The sequence below is a fragment of the Macrobrachium nipponense genome, chromosome 3 (assembly GCF_015104395.2).
Source record: "Macrobrachium nipponense isolate FS-2020 chromosome 3, ASM1510439v2, whole genome shotgun sequence".
Lineage (NCBI taxonomy): Eukaryota > Metazoa > Arthropoda > Malacostraca > Decapoda > Palaemonidae > Macrobrachium > Macrobrachium nipponense.
The window spans coordinates 135,876,997-135,889,496 of NC_087202.1; the positions used below are offsets into that span (position 1 = coordinate 135,876,997).

The 12,500-nt window shown below is 34.5% G+C and overlaps 1 long non-coding RNA gene across 1 annotated transcript in view; it reads left to right on the top strand.

Moving 5' to 3' along the window:
- Nucleotides 1–12,500, top strand: part of LOC135222297 (uncharacterized) — a 483,656-nt gene that overhangs the window by 67,356 nt on the left and 403,800 nt on the right. The window lies entirely within an intron of this gene.

Here is a 12,500-nt window from a genome sequence, read left to right on the forward strand (position 1 = left end):
TTTGTTTCAATGTGTGCCTGTGTTTGTGAACAGCTGACGTTCATTAATACACTCGTATTTGCAGGATTTTTCCCCGAATGCCACATTGTTTCCAAAATGCTAGCGTGAAAGCTTTTATGATCGAATTGCAATTACTAAAAAAGAAAAAAAAACATCTGTTGATGCAATTTCGTTATTTTGAGTTGGAAAATAAATAAGTTTGTCGAAAACGCTGTTCCCGGTCAGTTTTTTTTCAGGGCACTTTGCAAGTACATCATTCAATTTAGTATTGAATTGAAATCTAGATTCTGCTTTATTCCACATATTGCCTTTTTACTCTGCTATTTCTCTTTATATGTCTGTCTTAATAACAGAAAGATTTCGCTAAGACTTTCTTATAATAAAAATTCTAAAAGAAAATTCACAAGTCAGCAGGCGACATCACAATCCCTAGAGATATCTCTTTGTGAAAACTGAAGCCAAAGTTTCATTTGTGTCAGCATAAATGACGATGATAATGTAATAACATATACAGATGTTCTGTTTACTTGCTGAAATATATTGCAAGTTCCTTACTTGTGTTTGTGGAACTTAGTGGTTGTGCTTACCAGCTCTAATAAATATTGTTGGCATATCATATGCATACTGCATACATATATAATTAACATACATATTTCAGACATGGATACAAATGAAAACGGTGCATCTGGGTCAACGGAGCGTTGCTTCGAGACAACGCTCTTGCAGTTACTGAAATACCTGACATAGTCTCTTCTGAGGATATTAGCGTACCAGACATTCTGGAAATTCTGAGTATGCTTAGATCGACAATATTATAATATCACCATATATTGCTCGCTCAAGCACGGTTCCTGGTTTTAGCCAAGTTTCATCAAGCGACAGGCTAACTGGTGTTTCATTTGCCGAGGCGACAGACGTCAATTAACGACATAGCGTTTGATTTGATTGCTGACTTGCACATAGGGGTGCAAATACGTAAGTGATTTTAGTCAGATACATCGTCTGGAAAGAACATTGATCTTACTTGTCGGTCTCAATCATTTCATAAACCAAAGCTTTCGTCAACAGATTTCTTGAATACGAAAATTCTGGTCATTAGACATTTATATGTACGGGGATTTCATGTCAATGTTGATAGTGTGCATAGCGGATTTAATCGGTTGTTACTTTTCATAGGACATTCAAGCAAATCGGAGAAAAGCTATAATACCTCTCACACTTCTTAAATTTGTGTGTGTGTGTCTTTGGAGGCTCGGTACCAGTACCCTATTCCCATCTAAATCTAGTAATCGAAGATCAGGTAGTGCTCAGAACAGAATCCGAGTAGATCTATCTTGTTTGTCCCGGCTAGGATGGCGGCTGAGTAGAAAGAGGATCGGAAAGGTAGGGGAGACATGACACAGCCATCCTCCACCTGCAAACGTGCTTGTCTGGCCCTGGGCGGGGGCGGAGTAGGTAGGGGATCAGGAGGGTAGGCGAGACATCATGAGCAGCGCCGGGTTCCACCGCACCGTAGCGCATTCCATCAAACTGGTTTTATTGTACGTATTAGTGGTTCTCCAAATTATTCAGGGAATCTCGAACACAGGAGCCTCCTTCTGTATTTCCTGAATGTTGTAAACTGTCACTTTTTTGTTTTTTTTTGTTATAAGATGTGATGTTGTCATAAGACGAAAAGTCCATTAACAATTCTTGCAACGACCAATCTAACCATCCTTAATCAGGGGAGACCCGTTAAGCTCGGGTAAATTATTTCTGTCCTCGTGTTATTCTGGTATTGTGTATATCCACCTGTATTGACATAGGTTAGAAGAAATAATTTCATGAGAAATGACCTGATCAATGCTCATGGAGGAGGTCTGATCCAGGGAAACTCGGTTTCGCAAGAAGAAAAATTGGTAAAGGCAACTCTTTTTAAATGTGTACAATATCAGTTGCTGTGCAGACTCTTCTTCAGGAAATTGAGCATCCGGTTCAACAAAACCATCGCTACTCTAGTCTGCCGCTCTTTTTTTCTCTCTCTCTCTCTCGCTCTCTCTCTCTCTCTCTCTTATTCGTATTCTTGATTACCAGGGCTAGTTGCCATTAAAAATATTCATACCAATATGAATAAGTTATGGGCTCATTTTCCCGTTGTGAAACTGCTTTGCTGAGAAAATTTCCCTGATCCTGGGGAAAGTATTCGGGTATATTTTTGTGGAGCTGTTTAAGGTTTCCAATAAATACATTTTTTTTCTGTTTTGAAGGCCACCAGGTACCATGCTAGTCTTGTTAATGGTGGTAGTTTTTTGATAAAACACTTCAGGCGTTTGAATTTTATATAGCAAGTCTTCGTTGAAAAGGCATTAACATTGTAGATTGTTTCAGTTTACATGATGAGATTTTCTTCTTGCCTTTAGTACAAGGACAAAATGGGAACGAGTTGATTTGTCTGTTTGTTTGTATGGTATTTTTACGTTGCATGGAACCAGTGGTTATTCAGCAACGGGACCAACGGCTTTACGTGACTTCCGAACCACGTCGAGAGTGAACTTCTATCACCAGAAATACACATCTCTGACCCCTCAATGGATAGGCCGGGAAACGAACTCGCGGCCACCAAGGTGGCAGGCAAAGACCATACCAACCACGCCACTGAGGCGCTTGGGGGGTAGGAGCTAGTTGAGACAACTTGGAATGACACAAACAAAACCGAATAAAGAAAAATTAAGAAAGGTTTTATGGCTTTTGATAGACAAGGGTCCTTGAATAATGTCGAGACACGAGCAGTGCCTTTCAATGTTACCTGTACAAACAGGTATGTCCAGGAAACAGAGTTCATCTATGTATGTGACTTTCGAGTAATGTTCACAAGATCCCAAAATGAAATGAATTGTTTTCGATTTCAGTGAATAAATTACGTTAATGACCGTTTAATTGTGGGAGGTGAATGATCAGGCAATCATGAATCAGCGGACGTTCTGGGGAGTTCATTAGAAAACCAAGTCTTTTCTTTGTAGCAACGAAGCAATTTCTCCTCTCCCTAACTAGATTTAATAAGGAAGGTAAATTAGTCCTTTCTTATTTATTATGGGGGATATTCCATAACTTCCACAGCAAGCAGTGATCACGCTTCATTAGCATTTCACTCGTATTTGTATTGCTTATTTATATGTTGTTATTTCTTGTATTTAATGACCATAGTTATAAACGTTCTAATTATCTATATTGAATTATGACAACACCTACTACATATCGTAGCTGGCTGAAATCAATTGCCTTCCTATTTTACATTCAAAATCCTATAACGTTAAAAGTGACATTGCACATGATTTTCAAATTTCGATATTAGTTTGATATCGATTACCTTACTATTTTTCCTTTAAAATCCTTTAACGTTAAAAGAAACATTGCACGTATTTTTCCAATTTCGATATAAGTTTTCAAGTATTTTCTATTTGTTTATTTATTTAATTCTTTGTCAGCGTGTGCTGTATATACAGAGTTGATAAAGAGCGGTTTTCATCGACCAAGGGTTATTTGTGGTAGTTGAATTTAAATAGGTCACATACACTCATATACTCACACGCGCGCACACATAGTATATATATAATAATATATATATAATATATATACTATATATATATATATATATAATATATAAATATATATATATGGGTGTGTGTGTATTGTGTTTGTGTATGTGTATTTTGCATATACATGATATGAGAGTACAGTGCTCGATATTGTTTTACCCTTATTAATTTTTGTTCATTCTTAGTTAGCGATTTACATACGCAGTTATTTATCACAACAGTCGATTCATTTTTTGTTACGGGAAAACTTTTGACCCTTACTGTTGTTTAGTCATTTTGATAATGTATGCATATGGACATGAATTGTAACATCCAGTAGCACCAAAGCAACTGCTCTGGTCTCTCGGCGCTGTAAAGATCATACAGGCAACAAAGAGTAACGAGTTGCGAATGAAAAGGCTTCACGTTTCTGCAAAAATATCGAGAAACTCGCCTGGAAATCGCGTCTAAACATGAACCCGGAACTCGAGTGGATAAATAAATAAATAAACGTTAGTGGTCGCCAGGTAATGTTTACTCGCGTTAGTGGTCTTAACGATATACAAGCATTTGAACTATCTCATCTAGCGGATGTATGTTATTGATTAATATATATATATGTGTGTGTGTGTATGTATATATATATATATATATATATATATATATAATATATAATATATATACACACATACGTATGTATATAAATACACACACACACACACGTATTTATGTATAGTATGTTTTCGCCATATCTTTGTCCCAGAACGCAGACTGCTCTTAGCCAGGGACATCTGTATTTGAATGGCTATCAGTATTAGCTGGTGTACTACAATGGCCATGTTGCTAGAAAATCACACGCACATACTATATGATATATATATATATATATATATATATATATATATATATATATATATATATATATATAGTTATGTGATTCATATACATATCCGATTCGCTCTACCTCGGAATTAATATATTTTCATGTATGTTAACCGAGGGAAAGTTTTGTAGTTTGATAATAATAATTTCGTACTCTTGTGGATTCGAACCAGCAGACAAGAGGAGAAATCAGGACTTTCAGTGACATTACCTCTTCGGTTAGTAACACACATACATACATACAAAAGAAATATATATATATATATATTATATATATATATTATATATATATATATATATAATATATATATATATATATATATATATATACAGGCAAACACGTGCTATTGCATTCACTCGGGTCAAGTGCAGAACATAGAAGTAGATGACATAGTAATCCATTTATTCCAACGTTTCGTGATTCTCAATCACATCTTCAGGGATATCTACAATAATAAAGTACAATATATAAATATTATATCATAAAAAATGAAATTAAAAAAAAAATTATAAATAAAAAGTGAACTAAAATTCACAAGTACAGAACACAAGATTTAGATCGACGAGAAAGGATAACATGTTTAAACACAGATGCATTAGAAAAAAAAAAGAGAATTAAGAGAAAAAACATACTTAAAATGCAGATAAACTGAAAACTCTGGGGACTGACCTGCTGTCCAGAGGCTAAGGGGAAACCAAGAATATATATACAAAGATTTTTCAAGGCAGCCAGAGATTAAGATAGACATAAGAGTAGAGTGGTCGTTTGACAGTTCAATGAGGGAACACGTTTAATGTTTCCAGAATGAGTAGTTCTTGAGAATGGTTCGTGTGCCCAATAATTTTAAGATCTTTATATCTGATTTCAGTTTTGCATTTGATGACATGATTTCGTATTTTAGAAGATTCTGGATTATCTAAGTGGCCTCCCGTTCTGTAACTAACACCTCCCCCCCCATGGCAATCGGCCTTCACCCTGAGATGCTGCCATGTGGATCCAATATATTTTCCAAAATTACATTTGGCACTATGTTACTCATAGACAACACCAGACGACATCAAAGGCGGTAGATGATCATTGAATCTGAAGAGAGAGACGATATTCTTTGTATTCTAAGTTATTAATCTGAATTGATTTAAATTAAACTATATCCACACCCTTTTACATCGTACTATATCCCTTACTTCAGACTGGACCCTCTTTCACCAAGAAATCGTCTTTTTTAAAACAATACTTCTCCAATAAATGTTTTTTTGCTCTCATCTTCTACAGGATTCTTAAAAAAAACTGCTTCATAAAAAACCGTCTGACAGACGTAAGAGTTCTGACGTACCAAAACTACCATTATACCCAACCTTTTGTATATGATGACTCTTTTCGGAAGGATTTCATTAAAACTGTTCGAAAATATATAGGGGCCATTGATCTCAAATTACTTCCCAAGAATCCAAAAAATATCGGCTCTTTTCAGATTCGAGGATCGGCTACCGCCTTTGATGTCGTCTGGCGTTGTCTATGAGTACAATTGCCCGAAATGTAATTTTGGAAAATATATTGGATCCACCAGGCAGCTTCTCAGGGTGAGGACCGCTTGCCATCGTGGGGTTAGTTACAGAACGGGATGCCGCTTAGATAATCCAGAATCTTCTAACATACGAAATCATATCATCAAATGCAAAACAGAAATCAGATACGAAGATTTTAGAATTATTGGGCCCACAAGCAATTCTCAAGAAGTACTTGGTCTGTTTTTTCCCTCATGGCTGCCTGGAAAAATCTTTATATTTTATAGTCTTAGTTTGTTCTTAGCCTCTGGACAGGAGGTCAGTCCCCAGTGCTTTTTAGTTTGTCTGTATTTAAGTATGCCGTTTGTTTTAACTCTTTTGTTTCTGAATACAATCTGTTTAAACCTGTTATCTTTCTCAGGATCTAAAATATTGTGTTCTGTCCTTTGTCAGTTAGTTCACTTGTAATTATTCTTTTATTTCCCTTTTTTTGATTTTATATTCCACGAGAACGGTGGAATAAATGGTTTACTATGTCATCTGCTTCTATGTTCCTGCCCTTGACCAGGATGAATATATCATATATATATATATATTATATAAATAGATCTATATATATATAGTATATATATATATATATATATATATTATATATCAATAATAAGGAAGGAAAGTTGTATAAGCATGATTCGAGATGGTTCAGTCTTGTGAAAAGATTGGAAGGTTGTCGGAAAGGCTGCGTATCAAGGAAGGCCTTGACATCCACAAAGCATAAGAGTGTGCCCCAGATAAAAGAGATTGGTGCAGTCTTCGTAGGGGTACTTGTCTTACAGTTGATGTGCTCCCTGTGTAGGTTAAAGGATGGAGATTGCATGTACAGGGACTTATTCAGCAGACAAGGCGTAAATGTGAGGGTGTCTCGACGTTGAATTTTATGAAAATTTCATGGTGATGTTTCCGGCATGAATCGTATGAATGAATGTCTATAGTTTATCTTTGGGGTCATTAGAATAAATTTAAAGAGTAGTATAATTTGTTAATGAGTTGCAAATAATAATTCTTTTTGGTTACGGAGGGACAGAAGCATTAAGGAGGGTGTTGTGAATTATTGTCTCGGGTAGCCTGTGTTTCTATTAAGTGCTTACGCATATTACTCTTCAAAATGCGAATATAGGAATTAAGCAAGTTTTCTTTATGTTGTATTTGTCACAGTCAATCAGTATAGGGGGGAGGGGGACAAAACTTTACCTTTGTCCTTGCTCTCTCAAACTACACTACACACAACAAAAAAGAGATCACACAGGAGATGAGTAAGAGGAACAGGCAGCAGAGATCAGAGGGGGGGGGGAGGGGGGGGGGGGGGGGGGGGGGAGGGGGAGGGGGGGGGGGATCTTTTTTTTGAGTCCCGGGGGGCCCTATCTAAGGCAACTCCAAAAGACAAAATCGGAAAACTCGTTAGTTACCTGTTCCTTTAATTTCAACCTCCATGCTCGTTATTAAAAAGAAATTTTTCTTTTGAATATTGGGTTTCAGTTGTTCCGGTCGCTTTTAAGTAAAGAAAAAAAAAAAACGAAACGAGCAGTGATGAATTAATTAGATTACTTGTCAGGCTTTGATGCCAGACGACGCAGTAAGTGAGTCCCGGCACCCAGAAAAACTGACCTTCATGATAAATTAGGCCCAGAAAACTTTCGGTATATTCATTGGGGGGAAGGAAAATGATGAGAAAAAATGGCGTCTTAAGGGTTTTAGTTTGAAAAACGTTTTCATGGTGCAAGGAAAGCAACTTGAGAGTGGTTGTCTTTTCCCTTATATTTGATCGATGTCGTGTGTTAAACAAGATCACCTGTTTAATTATTATTAGAAGAAGGGAGAAATTTTATCAGTGTTTGAGTAGGCGTAATAGTTGTCATTTAAAACGGTGTGGCGATTAAAAAAAAAGTGAAAACGTCTGGCATTAAAGCTTTATATATGATTCTGCCAGAATCGTCAGAAATAATATAAAAGGTAGGATTATTGGAAACCATAGAACTGCGACAAATCAAATTATGCCATAGTTAAATTACTTTATAATATATATATATATATATATATATATATATATATATATATATATATATATATATATATATATAGTATGTATATATATATATATATATATATGTATATATATATATATATGTATATATATATATATATAGATATATATATATGTATATATATATATATGATATATATATATATATATATATATATATATATAATAGATATATATATTATATGTATATATATGTATATATATTATATATATATATATATATATATATATATATATATATATATATATATATATATATAGCAGAAGCCAGGTACTATGTCGTACCTCTAAGTAAATGGGATACAATCCACAATGAAGTAAATAAATTCCTCTTGTAGTTTAAAATATATATTACTTGTATAGGATTAAAGCTTTCGACCATCAACTGTGGTCTTGTTCACTAAAGTGTGATATGTCACCTCAAGGAACTGACAAGAAAGAGCACAAGCATTTGAAAAAACAACGGTTAGGGAAACAAGCTAGTTCAAATTATGAATGATCAGGCGGTTGAGCCCTCGTTCTTTCCATGAATTCGTCTTGATCTTCGTGGGGGAATGTTTCTATTGTCAACTGCTTGTTCTAAGGTGGTTGGGTGGTTAGTTGGAGAAATGACTGAGTGGAGTAAACAGGAGAGGAAGCAGCATCGTTATTGGCACATATATTTCTAAAGTTTGAAATTTTCCCTTTCCTACATATCTCCTCACAAATAGCTGTATTTTCTGTAATGCCAGTATATTTCCTGCAAAGGTCTCGTTTAATGAAATTAACGCCCCTTCTACTACTCGTCTCAAAGTCCGGTCGTTACATGCAAAAACAACCTTTGTACCTTTAAAATTTATAGCGTAGTTATTCTCCCATGTATGTTGCGCAATTGCACTGTATGAACTTCCCCTTCTGCAAGCAGCAACGTGTTCTTCCCTTCTCTTATCAATGGAACGTCCGCTTTCTCCCACGTAACATTCATTGCAATCACTACAAGGTATTACATATACTCCTACATTCTCTCTATTACCCGGGTTATTTTTTAATGAGTTTCTTCTTGATTGTACTATTGTACTGAAAAACTACGTTGAAGCCGTTCTTTTTTTCCTTTAAGCTGCCTAGAAAATTTATTAAGTTCTCTGTTATAAGGAAGAGCAGAGATGCCTTAAAATCTGCCCTTTTCAGTTATATCATGAGGGGCGTAAAACATCGATCTAGCTTTAGATAGAGACTGTAGTATAAAAAAACTTTGGGTAACAGTTTAGTAAAACTATCTACCAAGAAATTTATTCGGCGTCAATGAACTGGGGATCACATTATTCGGTATGCTCGAAAAAAACAAATTGGTTAAAACGTTGTGCTTTACTTTCGGTTCATGATATGAAAAGTAATGGATATAGGTGTTTGTGTGGGTGTTCTTCCTATACACGCTGAATTTAAAGTCACTACTCACTGTGTCTCGATGAACTACCGAAAGTAAAGAACAACGTTTTAACCAATTTGTTTTTTCGAGCATACCGAATATGTGATCCCCCAGTTCATTGACGCCGAAATAAATTTCTTGGTAGATAGTTTTACTAAACTGTGTTACCCAAAGTTTTTATACTACAGTCTCTATCTAAAGCTAGATCGATGTTTACGCCCCTCATGAATATAACTGAAAAGGCAGATTTTAAGGCATCTCTTGCTCTTCCTTATAACAGAGAACTTAATAAATTTTCTAGGCAGCTTAAAGGAAAAAAGAACGGCTTTCAACGTAGTTTTTCAGTACAATAGTACAATCAACGAAGAAACTCATTAAAAATAACCCGGGTAATAGAGAGAATGTAGGAGTATATGTAATACCTTGTAGTGATTGCAATGAATGTTACGTGGGAGAAAGCGGACGTTCCATTGATAAGAGGAAGGGAAGAACACGTTGCTGCTTGCAGAAGGGGAAGTTCATACAGTGCAATTGCGCAACATACATGGGAGAATAACCAGCTATAAATTTTAAAGGTACAAAGGTTGTTTTTGCATGTAACGACCGGACTTTGAGACGAGTAGTAGAAGGGGCGTTAATTTCATTAAACGAGACCTTTGCAGGAAATACTGGCATTACAGAAAAATACAGCTATTTGTGAGGAGATATGTAGGAAAGGGAAAATTTCAAACTTTAGAAATATATGTGCCAATAACCGATGCTGCTTCCTCTCCTGTTACTCCACTCAGGTCATTTCTCAACTAAACCACCAACCACCTTTAAGAAAACAAGCAGTTGACAATAGAAACATTCCCCCACGAAGATCAAGACGAATTCTGGAAAGAACGAGGGCTCAACCGCCTGATCATTCATAATTTGAACTAGCTTGTTTCCTAACCGTTGTTTTTTCAAATGCTTGTGCTCTTTCTTGTCAGTTCCTTGAGGTGACATATAACACTTTAGTGAACAAGACCACAGTTGATGGTCGAAAGCTTAATCCTATACAAGTAATATATATTTTAAACTACAAGGAGGAATTTACTTCATTGTGGATTGTATCCCCATCCCCATATATATATATATATATATATATATATATATATATATATATATATATATATATGAATATATAGATATATATATGTATATATATATATATATATATATATATATATATATATATATATATATATATATATATATATATATATATATAAAGAGAATACCACAGGATAAATAATAGGCAGAAATTCTAACCAAGCTTTCGTCCTTTAATGAGATGTTGTTGAGGCACAAATGAGATGCAGTTGAAAAGAAAATTACAGGTAAACAAAAAGAGCAAGAATACCAGATAGTTAATTGCCAAAAGGGTAAAAATCGAAGAGATAATCCAGGATAATCGGAGATCACACGGTCACAAACTAAAACAGATTTAACCAAAAGAGAAACGGAAACTTAGCCATAGAAAGTCCAAAACCATTTATACAACTGAATATATTAATTTTGTCGCTTATATTTATCTACAACCTTTCAATTATGAAGGCATCGATTTTAAACAAACCAAGACTCAAATGTAGAACACTTCCATTATTTGATTTGACGAAACAAGAGGCAATGATATTTCTTTTAAATGTGTCGCTACGGAACATCATGGAATCGTGATTCATCAAATCAATTAATAGAAGTGTTCAAAATTTAATTCTTGGTTTGGTTAAACTCGATGCCTTCCTAATTAAAAAGTCTGAAGATAAATATAAGCAACAAAATCAATATATTTAGTTGTATAATTGTTTTTGGACTTTGTTTAGCTAAGCTCCCATTTCTCTTATGGCTAAGTTTGTTTTAGTTTGTGGCTGTGATCTCCGATTATCATGGATTATCTTTGATTTTTACTATCTGGTATTTTTAGGTTTTTCTTTTTCTTTACCTTGTAACTTTCTTTTTAACTGTATCTCACTTGTTCCTCGACAATGTCTCATTAAAGGACGAAAGCTCTTGGTTAGAATTCTATCTATTATTTTCCCGTGTTATGCGCTTAAATTATGAAGTCACGTGCATCTACTATGATATTTTAAGTATATATATATATATATATATATATATATATATATATATATATATTTATGTATATTATATATATATATATATATATATATATATATATATATCTATATATTATATATATATATAAACTTGACACTGTTTACTTTACCTTGGGAATATCATACAGCTTAGAGGAATTAGAATTAATAAGTGCATCTTTCCCAGTGAACTATAATGCCCCTTGGGTGTAAGTGATTCGTAAGTCATAATGAATTCCGTTATAAGTTAATATGTGACTTAATTAAAAATAAAGTCACGTATATGTATATAACTTTGCTTCACGCATACACACACACACATATATATATACGTATATATATATATATATATATATATATATATATATATATATATATATATATATACACATGAGAATTATTTACTGAATGAAGCTATAACGTAAGCTATGCCCACAGTGAACAACATGAAATTTTAACACCCTTAACCCTTCTTTGAAAACTTGCAAACTAAATCAATTGCACTGGAATCAACACATTAATACTCCGCTGTGTAACATTTCCTTTTTACTAGGACTCGTGATGAAACGGCAAATGCAGCAGAGCATAATTGAAATCCTGTTAGGCACGATCAGCAGATATCAGTTCCAGTTTATCCAGATTTGTAGGCGATGTTAGCCAAGATGTTGATCGTGTTTGATCAGTTATTTATTTTATTTTGTTGACCTTTTTCCAAGAAATTTCGAGACACTAATTAATTTGTCGAGCGGAGTAATTTGAGGAGTTTCGGCTCATTCCGGAAAAAAAAAATGTTTTACAGTACGTTGATGAAACGTCATTATCTTCTAGGATGTTCTGAAAAACGTTAGGTTGACAGTCGGAGTTATTATATTAATGTCATTCCAGGTGACGATTTTTAATCGGGTTCAGGTTTCCCGTTATCATTAGAGAAGTGT